Source organism: Mustela erminea, chromosome 7, assembly GCF_009829155.1.
Source record: "Mustela erminea isolate mMusErm1 chromosome 7, mMusErm1.Pri, whole genome shotgun sequence".
NCBI classification, from domain to species: domain Eukaryota; kingdom Metazoa; phylum Chordata; class Mammalia; order Carnivora; family Mustelidae; genus Mustela; species Mustela erminea.
The window spans coordinates 8,172,431-8,189,471 of record NC_045620.1 but is presented as its reverse complement, the minus strand read 5'-3'; the positions used below and the strand labels follow the sequence as shown (position 1 = coordinate 8,189,471).

The window sequence follows — 17,041 nt, the reverse complement described above, 5'->3', positions numbered from 1 at the left end:
TGGACGGTCCCGGCCATTGTTTGCGGGGGACGCCTGTTAGGACGCATTGTTTTGGCTGTTCCCAAGTTGCCCCGGCCCCTCCCGGGCCATCGCGGGGGACCCCGCACCGGCCCCCTCCTCTCCGCCCGCCCCCCACGGCCCAGCCGGCAAACCCGGAGAGCCGCCCGGCGGAGCCACCCAACTTTTCCGGAACAGCCCCCCACCCACCCACGCACGCACGCAGCCCCCGGCTCCCTCCGGCCAGCCCCTCGGTCCCTGCCGGAGAAGGGGGACTCCCCGCCCCCAAGCCATCCTGACTATCCCCAAGAGTGAGTGTGATGGTCAAACACTGTACACACCGGGGGCTCGCCCGGCACCTCCTCGCCGCTGGAATCGCTCCGAAGCCGGGTGGGGAGGGGGCGCCCTAGAGGAGCGGAACAGAGAGCTGGAGCGGGGGCCGGGCGGGGCGGGGGTCCTCCGGGGAGGGGGGCGAGCTAACGAGCACGGGAGACTCGAGGGCGGCTCGGGGGGACTCCGGAGGGCGAGGCGAGGGGCCCCTGGGCCCGGCGCGGGCGGGGGGCGCGCCCCCTTTACCTGCGGCTCCGGCTCCTCGGCCATTTCCTCGCTCGGCGGCGGCCGGGACTGAACTGACACCACACGAGCGAGCCGAGGTTTGAATGAGGAGGGAGCAGGAGGGGAGGGGGCGGGGAAGGCAGGAGGGAGGGGAGGCGACGGGGAGTTTCTCTCGGCCTTTTGTGCGGACACCTCCCGGGTTCCGCGCCCGCACCGGCCCCCCAAAAGAGACGGGGGGCCACTGGCCGCCGGGCGAATCCATCTCCCAGGGCGCCTCGGGACCCCGCGCCTTGAAGCCCCCCCCCCCCCGAGGGAGCGCCCCCCCGCCCCCACCCCACCCCCGCCCGGGGGATTTGGGGGCCGGGCTCACCTCGGGCGCGGGGCTAAGGTGAGCGGGGCGGGGGTGCGCACAGGGGGCAAAGGCGCGGGCGCCCCCTACTCGTCCGCGCGGGGACAGTGCAGGCGCGGGGGGTCCCTAGAGCCGCCGGGGCGCGGCGCGTCCGGCGCCGGGGGACTGTTGGGTCAGAAAGTGCTCAGGGAGCAGCTGTTGCGCCCTCCCTCGGCCCCGCCGCTCGGAGACGCCCCGCCTCCCGTCTTCACCGGCCACGCGGCCCCGCCCCCAGGCCCCGCCCCCGGGGCACGTGGTCCGCGCAGGCGCGCCCCTGCCCCGCCCACCGCCGCGGACTCCGCCTCCGGCATGCGAGCGAGCGGACGAGCGCGCGGAGGAGCGCGCGCCCTCCCGTTCTCGCCCGCGATTCCCGCGCACGCGCGCCTTTCACCGCCCCCACATCCCCCGCCTCCCGCCATCCGGCTAAACGTGGCCCGCGCGCGCTCCGGCGGTTCCAGTGACAGGTACGCGGGGAGGGGGCCGCGGGGGCAGCGCGCAGGCGCAGATGTACGCCTCGGCCTTGCCGCCTCCCCGTCCCTTGCAAGGTGTGCCCAGGAGAGGGAGGGGCCGGCAGCCGAACTCCCGGGTCACCCCGAATTACCAGCAAAAAGCCTCCACACCCATTTGAGTGGGTTAGAAGGCGGCGGTGCGCAGTTTTTGAGAGTCTCGTCCAGCGTGAGCGGGGTCGAGCAGATGACACGATTAAAATGGTTTAAGGAGTCTGCATAAAGCTATCCTGTAATAATGGTTGTTTTTCTACAAGAGCCCGACATGCGCCGCTTTATAACTCGAGATTTCTAAACTTGGCCTCGGTTCCAAGAATCCACTTGGCTTTGATAGAAATCCACGTGGATGAAACTGAACTAAAAACTGGGGGGGGGGGGGGGGGCGGGGAGAATCCAGCTAGCCTCGCCCCCTCCCCTTCCCACCACCAACGCAGTTAGCGCCTTTCCTCCTCCGGCCTGCTCACAAAAAGAAAGGGGGCTTGGTTCCGAAGGCCTGCGTTCCCTCATTTTAGGTAGGCCCCGGGAGGGCCCTAGAAGCTAGAATCAAAACCACCAAGTTTTCTGCCCCAAAATGCAAACGAATGCAAATGTACACAGCGCTAAGCAACTCCCCACAAACAAAACAAGTGTTTTGTTTTGTTTTAATGGGATATGGGTGTATCCAAAATGGAAAAACCTTAAAACATACAAGAAAGGCACTTAAAGTATATATTTAATGAAAGGGGGCGGGGGTGGGGCTATTTAAAATGCTCTCCTGGTGAGCAGCGCAATTCTTAATAGAAAATGGAATTTGAGAGACAGCTTCTTAGCAGAGGTGAAGAATTTGCCAAGTGTGATGTTTTGCTGTCATTTTATATAGAACTACTAACCCCACATATGGTCTGGTTAGTCTTTTTATAAAAAGGAAGTGAACCAATTACTTACAATTAATTAGCAGTGCCAGAAGTAAATTCTTTGGCCAGAACTTGTTTTTTCCCCCACTCAAATACACTGATGTTGATCATTTTTATTTCTAGTATTATTAGGGTTCCTTTTCTCAGGGAAGAGACTATCTTTCTTTAAAATATTTTTTTTTAAACCCTTATAGTCACATCCCAAAACACAATCCGAAGACATTCTTCATAAACAAGAAACTTGATTTAACTTATCAAAACAAATGACTTAGGGCATTGCTACAAAACATACTATGAGGGAGTGGGACCAGGCTGAGTTGTAACATTAAGTGTAGCCTGACTCTACATGTTAATGGATAACCTTTGAACTCTGAAACCTTGAAAGCTGTAAACACAATAGCACTGATAGTTAAAAATTCTAGTGTCAAAATTGGGCAAAAAGAAAAGTCCAAAGTTTTCCGTAGGGATAGGGAAACAATCAAATGTTTTGACAAATAATCGTTTCACTAAGAACAATGAGGCTTCTGGCTCTCAGACCTTGTTGCCACTGAATTATTTTCTGAGCAAAAAAAAAAAACGGTTGTGCTTTTCTCCCTAAGAGCATCGTATGGTTAGCTACCATTTCTCTCTCCTCCACCCCCCAAAAAAACCTTATTATGTTGTAGCTTTTAAAATTGAAAGATAATTGTATTAACTGATCTGGCTGCTGAGAGTTTTATACGTGATCCTTAGGTTTGAGCAAAGAATTACAAAGAACCTTATTCCTGGAGGTGTGCCAATAAAACTGGGAAGTCGGTTGCAAAAATTCTGCCAGTGACTGAGTGCTGGGTTGCAAACACATACTGTGTTTTTAAATGGACATACAGTGATCTGAATTTGCTGTTCAGGGCATCCCTGAGACACACACTCTCCCCTTTGTATGTGACGACTCCTACTTAAGATTTATTTGGGAAGCCATGCACAGTTAAAACAATTAAACAGGGAAACTCCGAAAGTAAGGGAGAACACGAGGAACGTGTAGTTTTGTAGTAAAAGCTCAGAACTCATGATTATTCTATGAAATGAAAATTGAAAACAAAGCGTTATAGTCTATATCTACTTAGCTCCACCCATGAATAATCCTGTTTTGCCATCACCAATTCCCCCCCCCCCCCCCAGCTAGACTGTCTCTAAAGGAGTCAGGTGCTGCAGAGACACTGGCAACAAAGAAAGAATAGAACCAGAGATGTCCCTTCAAATGGAAACCGATGCTCTGTACATGTTACTCAGAGAAAGGGCGGAAAAAGCCCCACTTCACCTCTCCTCCATGCGACAAACATCAGCTACAGCTCGTTTTTCACTATTATCCAAACAGACCGGCCCTCCTTAAGATATATTTCCCAGTGTATGCTTAGAAAATCGCACCATTATCTCTGATTCAATCCTCGTGATTCAATCCTCTCCGTTTGCTAACTTCTGGTTTTCTCTCCAGATGCTGCCTGTCACAGCCTTCTCAGATCATTATAACAAAACAAAACAAAACAAAACAAAACAAAAAACCTTCCTAATTTGCTACATTTAACATGTATTGGAATCATCTTTGGAGACTTAGCCTTAATTAGAAGAACAATGTGATAGGATCTACCTATTTCACAAGTATTTATTTTACTGTGGAACTATTACAGAGAAACAATTTGGAAACTGCACGGAAATAAACCCCTGGAGCGGAAATGGAGCCAACATAGATACTCGACTTAAAAGAATCCAGTGTTCAGAGCAGAGCAGGAAAACCCGAAAAACTGCAGTGAGGAGTCAGCAGGAAAAGAAAATGAGAAAGTTAGGCAAACCTGCCAGCTCTTGCTAACTACAAAGGACATTTGAGAAGGAAACCGGGACAGCCCTTTTAACACGACTGAATGCACTAAATTAAGTAGGGATCACCAACAACTCCAGGGAACGCTCCACTCCTCCCTTTTCTATTAAGTTTCTTGATCCCCACTCGAGTCATCTCGAAATTTTAAGCCCTCTATAAAACATCATCCTACTGCATGATAAAAATAAATTGCAGAAGTCACCTTTTAGAAGCGGAGGCAGGGTCTGGAGCCTGGAGAGTCTCCCTCAGTTTGCCAGTCCACCTTGCTCAGAACAATACTGTAAGAGACGAGATTGCTGGTTTTCACAAGCAAACTGAAAAGGGAGGGGCCAAGCAGAAGGCTCAATTTAAATCCGAGGTTTTGATACAATCACGACTTGATTAAATTAATCGACCTCGCTAATGCGCAAAGAGGGTAGTTCCTTTTTAACTGTATAGGTCCCATCGGCAAGTCCGACTTGTGGCCGAGTGTCCTCCGCCTTCTTCGAGGGCAACTTTTGTCTTCCGCCAACATTCTGGCTGGTTTTCCAAGGTTGGCTTCACTCACGTTGCAAATGTAAGCTTTCTTTCAAAATCACATGTGTCACAGAACTTTTGGAGCACCTCTGGAAAGCTTTTGGCACACACCCCATATCCCAGATGGGGAGCTCTGGGAGAAGGGGGGGCGGTAGAAAGGAAAGGCAACTCATGTTTATTGAAGTCTGACTCCTGTTCTCATCTCAGTAAGTGGACCCATCGACCATCCACCCACTCACTCAAGCCACAACCCAGAAGTCAAATGGTATTTCATCCCCATCACCCCACCTGCACCTTTAATCCATCAAGTCCTGCAATTTCTAGCTCAATGTATTTCAACTTTGTCCACTTACCTCCATCTCTAACACAGCACCATGACCTCTCATTCTCTCCTCCAAATATATGGACTAAGTTCTCTTCCAGGTTCTTCCTTTCTAGGTTTGCCTTAATACAAGCTCCACCCGACGTCCAAGAGATCTTTTTACAGAGTAAATCAGATCCTGTCACCGCCCAGCTTAATGGCTTCCTATGGCCCCAGGGGGAAAAAAGAACAAACTCCAGAGCTTGCCTCCCCAGTTCTGTAGACCTGGCCCCTGCCTCTGCAGCCTCAAGTTTTGGCAAGCCCTTCCCTGGGATTCTGAGCTTCAGCCTTTAGGCCTTCCCTCTGACCTAGAGCTTTCAGACCTGTGGCTCCCTTTGCTAGGCTCCCCTTCCCGTTCTTTCAAGATATCAGCTTCTGTCCCTCCTGAAATTGGTTTAAATTTCACAAGTATCTGCCTCCGAGAGGAGAGAGAGAGTGGGTCCCCTCTGAAAATGTGTAGTCATGTCTTCTCTCCAACTGCCCTGCCTCAAATACTCCAGTTCCATCTTCTGAAAGCTGCCTTAGCCTTAGAATATTACTTAATCTCTCTGGGTTTCAGTTTTCTCATCCACAAAATGGGGTGATAATAAAGAAGAGAGGAGGAGGAAGACCTTAAAACTTCTCATCACAGGGAAAAAAAAAACTAACTATAAGAGGTGATGGTTGCCAACTAAACTTCTCATCATCATTTTACAACACAGACATATCAAATCATTATGTTGTACGCCTTACGCTTATACAATGTCCTACGTCAACTGTATCTCAATAAAACTAGGAAAAGTAGTATCTATAATTATTATCTGTGTAAATAATATTTTGTCTGTAAGACTGGAGAATTATTATTTTTTAAAGATTTTATTTATTTATTGGACAGACAGAGATGACAAGTAGGCAGAGGGGGGAAGCAGGCTCCCCACTGAGCAGAGAGCCCGATGTGGGGCTTGATCCCAGGACCCTGGGGTCATGACCTGAGCCGAAGGCAGAGGCTTAACCCACTGAGCCACCCGGGCGCCCCAAGACTGGAGAATTAAATGAGGCACACTGCGGAGCTGTAAACCCAGAGTTTTGCAGTGGGGTATGGAGAGCCTGGCACTGTTCTAGGCATGGGAGACAAAGCTTGCCATAAGCAAAATAAAGTCTTTGCCCCTTTAGAGGAAGACAAACAACACATAGAGAGTATATTTGCAACATAAGGGTCCCTGGAGAGCGGAAGAAGTGTGTGGTTGTAAATCAGGTCTCCCTGAGGAGCAGAGAAGCCCAGGACATTATGTGGCAAAGCATACTAATACGGGGGGGGCGGGGTGCAGAAGGGGAGAGGCTCAGGGCAGGAGAAAGGCTGGCTTGGGCAGAGAACTGCCAAGGAGGCCGGCGTGTCCAGCGAGTGAAGGGAGAGTCAGGCAATAAGGCAGGACCTCGTAAAGACAGTGGCAAGGGCTGGTGTTGAGTCCAGTCTCGACAACATGTCATACGGCCAGTTCCATGTCCCCGTGTCACTCACTGCACCTGCCGCACTTCGTAGAAGGGACCCCTTCCTCATCTGGAAACGTTGTTTTCCTTGCTTTGGACCCCACGTTCTACCGATTTCCACCTCCCCACCCCCATCCTCACCGGACGCTGCTTCTCAGTCCATATCCTGGGTTTTTCTCCTCTCCCTGTCCTCCAGACTTTGAAGCACCCAAGGCCCAGGGATGTCGCCTTGTCTTCTCTTTCCTGCTCATTCCCTAGATGATTTCATCCAGTCCGATGGCTCAATAGGCCATCTAGATGTTTCGGACTCCCAAACATCCATCTTGCACCCAGACCTCTCCCCCGAACCCTTCAAACATATTTCCCGCTGCTTAGGCCACCTCCTCTCAGATGGCCGGCCACAGCCATGACCAGTAGCTGTGCTCACAGCAGATGCACATAGAAGTGAACAGTGAAACACAAAGCCCAGCCACAGAGCGGTCCAGTGGGAAGGGAACTGAGGTTTGGGTCTTGAGCCCAGGCACCAGGCTCTTGACTCAGTTTGCTTATCTGTAAAATAGGGCTTATAACCTCTGCTTGGCCGCCTCATTAGATGGTCAGGTTGCCCATGTCAAAGCACAGGGGAGCCCGGTGTCATTCAAAACCAAAGGGTGGTTTTTATGATGACTCTTGTAGATACAGAGCAGCAACTCCCCAAAGGGCTCTACTTCTACGTGCGACTGTCTTGGAAGCACACCTGGTAACTCTAGCCTCAGTTCCCCCGACACATTTTACACGGGTCCGAAACCTGAGGTTCCTCATTGTTCTGGGAGGAGCCCGCAGAGTCTCTGGCCTCCCGTCTGTCCTTTTCCTCCCATCTCTCCCCACTGGATGAGAGGAAGGGTCCAGTGAGGTGTCTGTGTAGTAGTTGGTTTAAAAAAAATGTCATTTTATTTTATTTATTTATTTCTGGTCTGAATCAAACTGTTCATTCCATGAAAAGCAGGGACTTGTCCAAACCCACACCCAGCAATGCCTCCCGCATTTCTCTGCCGGGGATGGGTCACGTGGACTAGAACACGATCGTTCCGGAAGATCCCATGCCCAGAGCAGGCGCAGCACGCCAAGAGGCTAGCTGGTAAGCACTAACATTGGCTGAGTTCTCAATGTGTGCTTTTCACTTTATAGCTCACTGAATCCCCCTAATGACCTTGGGAGGTAGGATTTATATTCTCCCATTTGTTAGAGGAAGAACCTAGGCAAAGAGGAATTAAGTAGCTCTCCCAAGGTCCACAAGCAATAAGCCGCAGCCTCCTCTACTGAGCAGACCTGGCCAACCCCCACCCCCACACCTCACCAGTGCACCCCAGGACCTTGAACCATGCCTGTCATATAGTAGATGCTCATTAAAGACTGAATGAGAAATGCGTAAATAGATACTGTGTGCCAGGCACTTTACATCCATTATCTCATTATATCCTCCGAGAAACACAATGGCTATTTTTAGTCTTGCTTTAAATATGGAGAGCCCAACTATGCATCCAACCAATAGCGTGTGCCTGGCTTTGTTTGCCACAGGCCTGGGACCCAACTGGACGGAGAGGGGACTCTGTTTACAGAGCTACCATTCCAGCAGAAACGTAGGCAGTTCCATCTCTGTCACATCGATCTTCTCAAAGTCACACTGATCTTTTCAAAAGTCAAATCTGATTACATCAGGGCCCTGCCTACGACTCCCCATGTCTCTTAGAATAAGAACAAAAATCCCTGATAATGTGGCAGGCAGGATTTGGGGGTTGGGGGGGACTCCTGACGACTTTGGATTTTTTTTTTTTTTTTAATGCCACGGGGACCCTGGGATGCCACTGGGAAGAAATGCAAGCGAAACTGACCCACTGAACTTCGAGTAAGTATTTCTTCCTTGAGAGATTATCTCCCCCAAGATCTCATCCCGGTTAAACAAAGGAGACACGGCAAATCGGAGGCCACTGCTGTCCTCTACTTACTCTCCCTTGTGGAGGGCACGATCAGAGAGAGTTGTCACTGATAAGCCCATCTGGCACAGGACTCGCCATAACCTTACCCGTCTTCACCCCTTTACTTTGTACTGCCTTTTCTCTAAAAAGAGGAAACTGAGGCTCAGGATGGTTAAGTAGCCCACCCAAGGTCACACAGCTAACCCCCTGTTTCCCTACCTTCCAGACTGCACTGAGGCCAGTGGGCCGCTTGAAGCCCCATGTCAAAGCCCAGCTCCGTCACCCATGTACATTTCCTCCCTTCCAAAAAGCTCCACTGATGCACATTTCTCGACATCCTATTTCCTGAATGTCTACCAGCCAGCCCTGTGAGTCTCTGGGGCAGGGTTGAACACCCTCACCCAGCATTCTCCTTTTCCCCGCCCCCCATTCTGGAACAACAATATTTCACTTGGTTGCCCTGGGGCTAGTCCCTTCCACCTCAGTCCCTCCCGGGCATTCTTGATGTACCTGCTTACTCGTCCTCCGCCATCCCTCATCATCCCCATCCAAACCTCCTTCCAAGGTGGGGAAGAGAGGTCCTGCAAATTTATGTCCCAACAGCAATTAACAGAGAGTTTGTTTTTGGTTTTGTTTTGCACAGAGCTGGGAGGTAATAAACATTTGTGAGATAAATATGTCTTGAACTGGGTCTCCACTGTCCATGCTTTTTACACAGCCCCTCACAGCTGATCAGTCAGTCTTACAGATCTATCACCTGGCAGCTCTCAAACGCACACCCTCTCCTTTCGATTCCTACCATCCTGCCTCTCGTTCCCTTCTGATCTTTGTAATAACCTCGTAACCAGGCCCAGTGCCTGTCTTCGCCCCAGCCTAAAAGACTTTCTCCTAAACCCGACAAATAATCATCCTGCTACTCCTGTACAAAAATCTTCAATTTACCGAAATAAATCATAGCTCCCCCCTCTGAGGATGCAAAGCCACACGTGGGCCCCAGCCAAACTTTCAGCCGGCTTCATTCCATACATATTTACTGACCACTCCTTTGTCTCGGGCCCTGGCTAGGTAGCAATTAAAGAGTGAGGTACAAAACAAATTGGGATTCCTGCCCTCGTGGAGTTTATGTTTTCGTAGGAGAAACAGACATTAAACAAATTAAAACATTAGAAAACATAGATAAGCATATAATTACAGTAACCACCTTAAAGAAATAATCACTCAGGGGCTCAAAGAAGCCTACACAAGGATATTCATGGTAGCATTGTTTATAGGAGTGAAAAATAAGCCCAACCTGTGTGTTCATCAGGAGGAAAATGGCCACCTAAGCTACGATATCAAAATGTCAAAATAGTGTCGCAAGCTCGTGTGGCTAGAACACCAGGACACTGTGGAGTAAATATGTAAATAAAGCCACAAAAGATGTGCCATTTTTGTTTAGACACACATATACGATAACATACTTTCTAAAAGAAATATATGTATATGGACATAATCTACACATATGCGTATATATGTATATGTAATACACACACATGTTTAAGCTACACACATACCTTAAGAAAGACAGAGGCCGTTCATTTCACAATATATCCAAATATTGAATGATTATATTGTGCTACTGATACTAATATGATACAAAATACGTATGCAAATGCATGAGTAAAAATTGGTTAATACTCAAATATGGGTAAGGATCCAGGACCCTTTACTGGTAGCTCTAAATATTTTAACCTTTTAACTTGTAAAACATAAGCATATTCAGCCTGTATTACTAAAAATTAGCTGCCTATTAACATAGAATTCCAAACTATATTAAATACCCTGAGAAATTTTTTAAATGGGGAGTAAAATGCTTAGCATTTTCATATACTGCTTTTTAATGAACTTTTTAATGAACTCTACTTACCCATCTCCTTACTCTGTGCCCACTGCCTGTCCCACCTTCATTTTGAACCTCCCCAAACCCACATGCCACATCTGTCCGACAATCAATCTGCAGCCATCCTGCCCATCCCCCGCGGTCCACTCAAATGCCACCATGCTCTTTGTTCAGTCACTCTCTCTGTTCGACGCCTCCTTTATGACATTTGCTGGGTTATGCCTAGCCCTGCCTGGCTGTGTGTGTGTGTCCGAATGGCCAGCAGGCTCCTCACGGAAAGGTAAGGCCAGTTTCCTCCACGTCACCCCACAGTGGCTGGCACCCAGGAAAAGTATCCCATTATTTAGCTGCTCTATTGAATTAAGTAAATGTGCTCCCTGGGTTCCTCCATTCACTCATTCACTTACTCTCTCACGCAACAAGTATTTATTAAGCAACTACTGTATACCAGGCACTGTTCTAGGTCCTGGAAATACCACAGGAAAGCAAGCCATCAAAATGCCCATCCATGTGGAGTTCACACTTAATGCTGTCATGTATTAAATGGTAATTGCCACGGGACACCTGGCTGGCTCAGTAGGTAGAGCTTGTGACTCTTGGTCTCAGGGTTGTAGGTTCGATCCCCACAGTGGGTGTACAGATTACTTAAAAATAAATTCTTTTTTTTTTTTTTTTCAAATTAAATGTTGGGGCACCTGGGTGGCTCAGATGATTAAAAGCCTGCCTTCAGCTCAGGTCATGATCTCAGGGTTCTGGGCTTAAGGCCTGCATCAGGCTCCCTGCTTGGTGGGGAGTCTGCTTCTCTCTCTCCCTCTGTCTCTCCCCCTGCTTGTGCTCTTTCTGTTTCTCTCTCTCCCAAATGAATAAATAAAATCTTTAAAAAAAAAAAAAATGTTGGGCGCCTGGGTGGCTCAGTGGGTTAAGCCGCTGCCTTTGGCTCAGGTCATGATCTCAGGGTCCTGGGATCGAGTCCCACATCAGGCTCTCTGCTCAGCAGGGAGCCTGCTTCCTCCTCTCTCTCTCTGCCTGCCTCTCTGCCTACTTGTGATCTCTCTCTGTCAAATAAATAAATAAAATCTTAAAAAAAAAAAAATGTTAAGTGCTATGGAGAAAAAATGAGGGGTGGGGCAAGGGGCCAGGGATTAGAGGGAGTTGCCAGCAGTGATGTTCAACAGGCTAGGTACGGAGAATCCCAGGTGGACACATCCTGGTAAAGATCTGAAGAGGTGACAGTGGGAGCCATGTGGTATTCTGGGGAGAGAGCATTCCCGGCTAAGGGATTGGCACAGAAAGACCTTGAAGCCATGTGCCCCATGGTTCGAGGAACAGTGAGGAAGGCAGAGCAGTGTTGTGGCTGGCACGGAGTAAGAAGACACAAGTCAGAAAATTAGGGTGGAGGAGGTACACACAATTTGGGGGCATTGTAAAGACTGGCTATTACCCTGAATGAACCTGAGAGCTGGTGAAGTACGAGCAGAGGAAAAACAACCTGTCCGAGGCACTAAGAGTCTCGATAACAAACCGATAAATTGATAAAACCAAGAGTCCCCCTAAAATAATCACCCAGATAGTCTCCCTTGCTGAAATCACTCAGACATTTAAGTGTGTCCATATTTTTAGCACAACAACCACCACCACAATGATAATAGTTACAGTAAGAAGAGAAGAAAAAGAGGAACAAAAAGAGAAAAAGAAAACAATTTATTGAGCCCCTGTTATGTGCCATAGTCTTAATTCCACACCCGACTTATCAAATCGTGGTGCTATCTCATTGTCCTGATAAGCTGTATACTTGAATTCGTCTGGCAGATGAGGACACCGTAGCCATCAGAGGTTAACTCATTCTCTGACTTACTAACTTCTTTAACTTACTTGAGATTCTACAATAAGAATGAAGCAGAACTCTAGCCCGGACGAATTCCAAGGCCCATGCTGACTCATGCCATTCTTTTTTTTGAAGTAAGTGGTTGACTTTGGCCTCAGGAGAATAGAAAATAATAGTAGTAATCATTGATTAAGTATTTATGATGGGCCGAGTACATTGTTTGCACCCTTTCTGGATACCAGGCAGAGTTGGTACCCCCACTCCCCCCCCAACCCACCCCCATCCCTGTCGTCCAGATTAGAAACTGCATCTCCGAGTGAGAACATGGGTCCTGAGTAAAGGACTGAGCCCTTGAGACTGGATTCCAGGTTCAAACCAAGACCCTGGGCTACATAGCTCTTGCCTTTGCCACCTACTGGAGCTCTCTTGCCCCCGGCCCCCTTTTACAGAGGGAGGTACGAGTACTCACTAACAGGTGTATTCGGAGGAATAAATTAGTCCTCACTAGTAAAATGCTGTGGGGAGAATGTGGCACATAGTAAACACCAAATCAGGACACGCCAGTCTCAGAAAGACCATCGCCCGCGGCCGCAGAAGCTTGCCAGCGCTCAGAATCAGGTCTGTGTGCTGTGCTCAACCCCTGCGGGGCCTTGCCAGGGTACGTATTCTGGGTCAGAGAAGAAAACAAGAATGTGTACGTGAAGGGAGAGAGCCCGGCGGAGCTGGACCCAAGACTGTCCTCTCCAGAACCAGAGCTGCATCCTCAGCAAGACCGCCCAACGTGGACAAAGCGAGCGGAAATCCTGGAAGAAAGATACCTCAATCCGAGCGACCGTCACAGATGCTGGGAGATACCTGCCCTTCGGAGTTCCTTGGGCATCTTCTCCAAACCTGGAGGTCAAGCGAGGCACCTGAAGGAGAGAGTCAGAGGTGAGTGGCCACTGGGAAGGATTTGAGGAAGCTGAGCTCCGGTCTTCCTGACTCTAGGGGTACCCTCGCCAGCCACAGCCTCCCACAGGATGCTGGGGTTTGGGGAAAATGCTGGACAGGACCCGGAAGGTCACTCTCCTGAGAGGTGTAGAGTGACCAAGAAATCCTGAGTCTCGACTGAAGGTCAGACACTGCCCTGGTGCCCAGTGGTACAGCGGATGGAGAGCCGGGTACCTCCCCGCGGACTTTGAGCAGGTGGGCTGCGGCTCGGCGGCCCCCAAAACGAACGCGCACGTTTTCTGAGAAAACCCGACCGGAGCCGAACATGGTCTTTACGACCTGCGCGGACCCAGACCCCAGCTCCATGACTCAGCCGGTGGGAAACCTCAGCCTCGGGACTTGACCCGCCTGCCTCACCTGTACAACGGGAGTAACAGTGCCACCCACCGCATCGGGCGATTCGGAGGGTCACAGGAGCTAATCACAACCAAACCTCAAAACGGTGCCTGGCACACAGCGATCGCCCAGTAAACACCAGCCAAAATGACCTGAGTCATTATTCTCTCCGAAAGTCCCTTGCTCTAAAACAGCCCTTCAGCTTAACTAATCCCTTGGCTTCTTTGACAACTTTAAAAAAAAAAAAAAGTGGTTAGCACATTTTGTTGACATATTTTTACAAATACCAAGACTGCATGTCCTCTTAAAAATATTTTAAGAGATTTTATTTTGTTCCCAGTCACTTTGAGGAACTACTTCTGCACCACTGAGTGCGATGAAAACAGTGAGAAGCCAACTAGGATAATAAAACCTTTTTCCTGAACTTTAAAAAAAAAAAAAAAAAGAAAGAAAGAAAGACTTAAAGATTCAGACTCTGGGCTTTTAAGGACCATCTTGCTAAGTGTTTTCTTATCAAGTTTCCTTCTTGTTTTATTCTCCCCCCCCCATAAACAGGACAGTAATGAAATAGTTTTTCTTTCTCCCTGTCTCAAAAAAAAAAAAAAAAAAAAAAGCCCAACCAAAAAAAACCTGTCACATAAATATCTCTAAACCAATACAACTAAATTTTCTACAAGGATTTGCAACTGACATGCTCTATTCTTTTAAGAAACTAAGAATGTTATGAACAGAAATGAGCCCTTTCTGAAGCCGTTTTATTGGGAATCAACAAATAAGAACAACGTGTCCCCAAGGAAACAAAGTAGAATTTGGACCAAACTAAAATGGCTCGGCCCCTAATCCCCGGTTCCCCAGTGCTCTGGGGCTGCCCTGACAGGAAGAGCTTGCCACCAGAAGTTTCTGCTAGTTTTCAGCAGTATTTCTGCATCATCAGCCCAGCCGTATAGAAACAAATAAGATCCTCAGCCTTTAAAAAAAAAAGAAGAAGAAGAAGAAGAAGGTAAAGTAAAGGGAGAGCATGCTGACCTGGTCATTTCTACCTTCCCGGTGGGCAGACAGAGACCAAAAGAAATGCAGGCGCCCCTCCCCCGCCAGAACCGGGCTTCCCGTCTGGGTGGAAACTATCTCATTACCACATTTTCAACAAGTAGACCGGTTTCCTCGTTTAATCAAAGTTAGTCTGTGGTTGTTTGGCAGTCTGCGCTTGCCATATTTTTACAGCTATAGAAATGTGTATTTATTTATTTTGTGACGGCTGTGACTATATGACAAACACAAGCCAGCCTTAGCCAGTGATTTACAAGAGCTCGGGAAAAGCACTGCCTTTAAGCATTTTAATAGAGGCTCTCTCATCCTTTGTAAGTGGAAGTGTAAATTGGTACAGTCCTTTTGTAAACAACTCAGCGAGACAAGTTGAGGGCCTTACAAATGTTCATACATTTGGGTGAAGCAGTAATGTTCCTGGAATCGGTCCTAAGGAAACAGCCCTAATAAAGGAAAAGGTATTGGGAACAAAGATATTCATGGCAATGGGATTTACTCTAAAGGGGAAGAAAAACACACACATGCTCTCTCCATGTATGTGGGGAAACGTACAAATAAAGAAATAGTTAATCTTCCAAGTGATCTCTGGCTCTTGCACACACAGCCCATTTCGAAATTTAAAAGTTTTGAAAATATGCCATTGGGAAATAGTTATAACAGCGATGGAAAAAATCAAGATACAAAATCACAGTTTTAATAAACTAGGAATCTTTTTATTAGTGAGACAAAAGGGAAGATACAGGTATATGCAAAATTGTTTAAATTGCTTTTCTTATCAAGGGACATTTTAGTATGGACTGGGTATCACGTGATACCAGGAACTTACTGTTAATTCCCTAACTGTGATAAAGGCACTGCAGAGTATGTGGGGGGAAAAAAAAAAAGTATATACTTTTTAGAGATAGATCCTGAAACATATAGGAGGAGAATGACATGTTAGAATGTATAAGACTTCAGCAAATTTAAAAAACAGGAGAATTGAGACAATGTGGTTCACTCGAAACTGCAAAACTGGGTGTTGGGTATGGAAGGGGTCATCTTACTATCCTCTCTACCTTTGTGTACATTGCAAAGTGTTTATTAAAAATTCTTAAATTGGGGTGCCTGGGTGGCTCAGTGGGTTAAAGCCTCTGCCTTGGGCTCAGGTCATGATCCCAGAGTCCTGAGATCGAGCCCCTCATCGGGCTCTCTGCTCAGCAGGGAGCCTGCTTCCTCCTCTCTCTCTGCCTGCCTCTCTGCCTACTTGTGATCCCTATCTGTCAACTAAATAAATAAAATCTTAAAAAAAAATTTTTTTTTTTTTTAATTAAGGTGTGCCTGGGTGCTCCGTTGTTAAGTATCTGCCTTTGGCTTGGGTCATGATCCCAGGGACCTGGGATCAAGCCCCCCACATCAGGCTCCCTGCTCAGTGGGAAGCCTGCTTCTCTCTCTCACACTCGCCCTGGTTGTGTTCCCTCTCTTACTGTCTCTCTCTCTCTATCAAATAAATAAGTAAAATCTTTAAAAAATAAAAATTTTAAATTAAAAAAATTAAACAGTTTTTGATAATGGCATACGGATGACCTTTTTCCACCTCCTATTTTTCTCAGATCATTTTCTATAACATGCTTGAATTACCCTTGAAATAAAACAAATTAACCTTTATCTTACCAAAAAGACATTAAAAATAAGAAGAGTTGACAGTCCACAGAGATGTTTTTATTGCTGTGTAATAGTAGTGAATCCCCAGAATGCCGTGATAAGCCCGTGAACCTTAACGTGAGCTCATAAATGGTCCAAATCCTCTCTCTGGGCTAGCACCCTGCCATCTGAGACTATGCTGTAAATATGATCTGCTGATAAAAAGCCCAGCTGCCATGGGCCATTTTAAAGATTAGGAACCATTTAAACACACACACACACACACACACACATCACCTCTTGCCTCTTAAATGTTAAGTGGCAAGATGCTCTGGTTTTACTTCCAAAGTTTCATGCAATAATCATGTAAGTAGCAAGCAGCAGAGGTCCACATACCTCCCAGCTGACTCAGAAGGAAGGGTTCCACATTCCTTAATTAGAAGCATCAGAAAAGCTGCTCTTCCTGCAGCCGAGTTTCCCTTTTCAGCCAGCTACTCATAGGCTCCACACACCCCCACAGGTTCCCACAGAGGAGTTCCATCAAGCCTGGAAACAGACACGATGTTATTTATTTAATGCACTTTAACAATTTCCTTTGTTCCCTTTGTCCTGTTTTATTCTCTGGTACTCTATTCTATTGTATTCTAATTTTTGCAGATCGATGATGTCCATGATAACACGATGCATTTTCTTCTTTGTCTCCAGACTTTTATGGACACCCTGTGTATACGGAGATCACAGTTGGGAGCAGAACAAATGAATACTTCACCAACTTGAAAATACAATTCTCTCGGTTAGTAATAGTCAAAAGATTCAAAGTACTGGGCCAGAAGTTTCTTTTTTAGTACCAATGACTT

The 17,041-nt window shown here is 47.7% G+C and overlaps 1 protein-coding gene across 9 annotated transcripts in view; it reads right to left on the bottom strand.

Moving 5' to 3' along the window:
- ZNF217 (zinc finger protein 217) overlaps window positions 1–16,600 on the bottom strand; it is a 40,085-nt gene extending 23,485 nt beyond the window's left edge. Inside the window, exons 1-3 of one of the 9 annotated variants that reach the window (XM_032350308.1) lie at window positions 16,581–16,600; window positions 13,013–13,105; window positions 4,394–4,469 (exon numbers count right to left, since the gene is read on the bottom strand). The gene's annotated coding sequence lies outside the window, so the exon portion shown is untranslated. Of the gene's footprint in view, window positions 1–338; window positions 550–573; window positions 844–922; window positions 1,010–1,541; window positions 1,629–4,393; window positions 4,470–10,396; window positions 10,969–13,012; window positions 13,106–14,546; window positions 14,642–16,580 lie in introns of those variants that run through there. The other 8 variants (XM_032350307.1, XM_032350312.1, XM_032350309.1 and 5 more) reach the window with 8 other exon arrangements.
- Window positions 16,601–17,041: the final 441 nt, after the last annotated feature.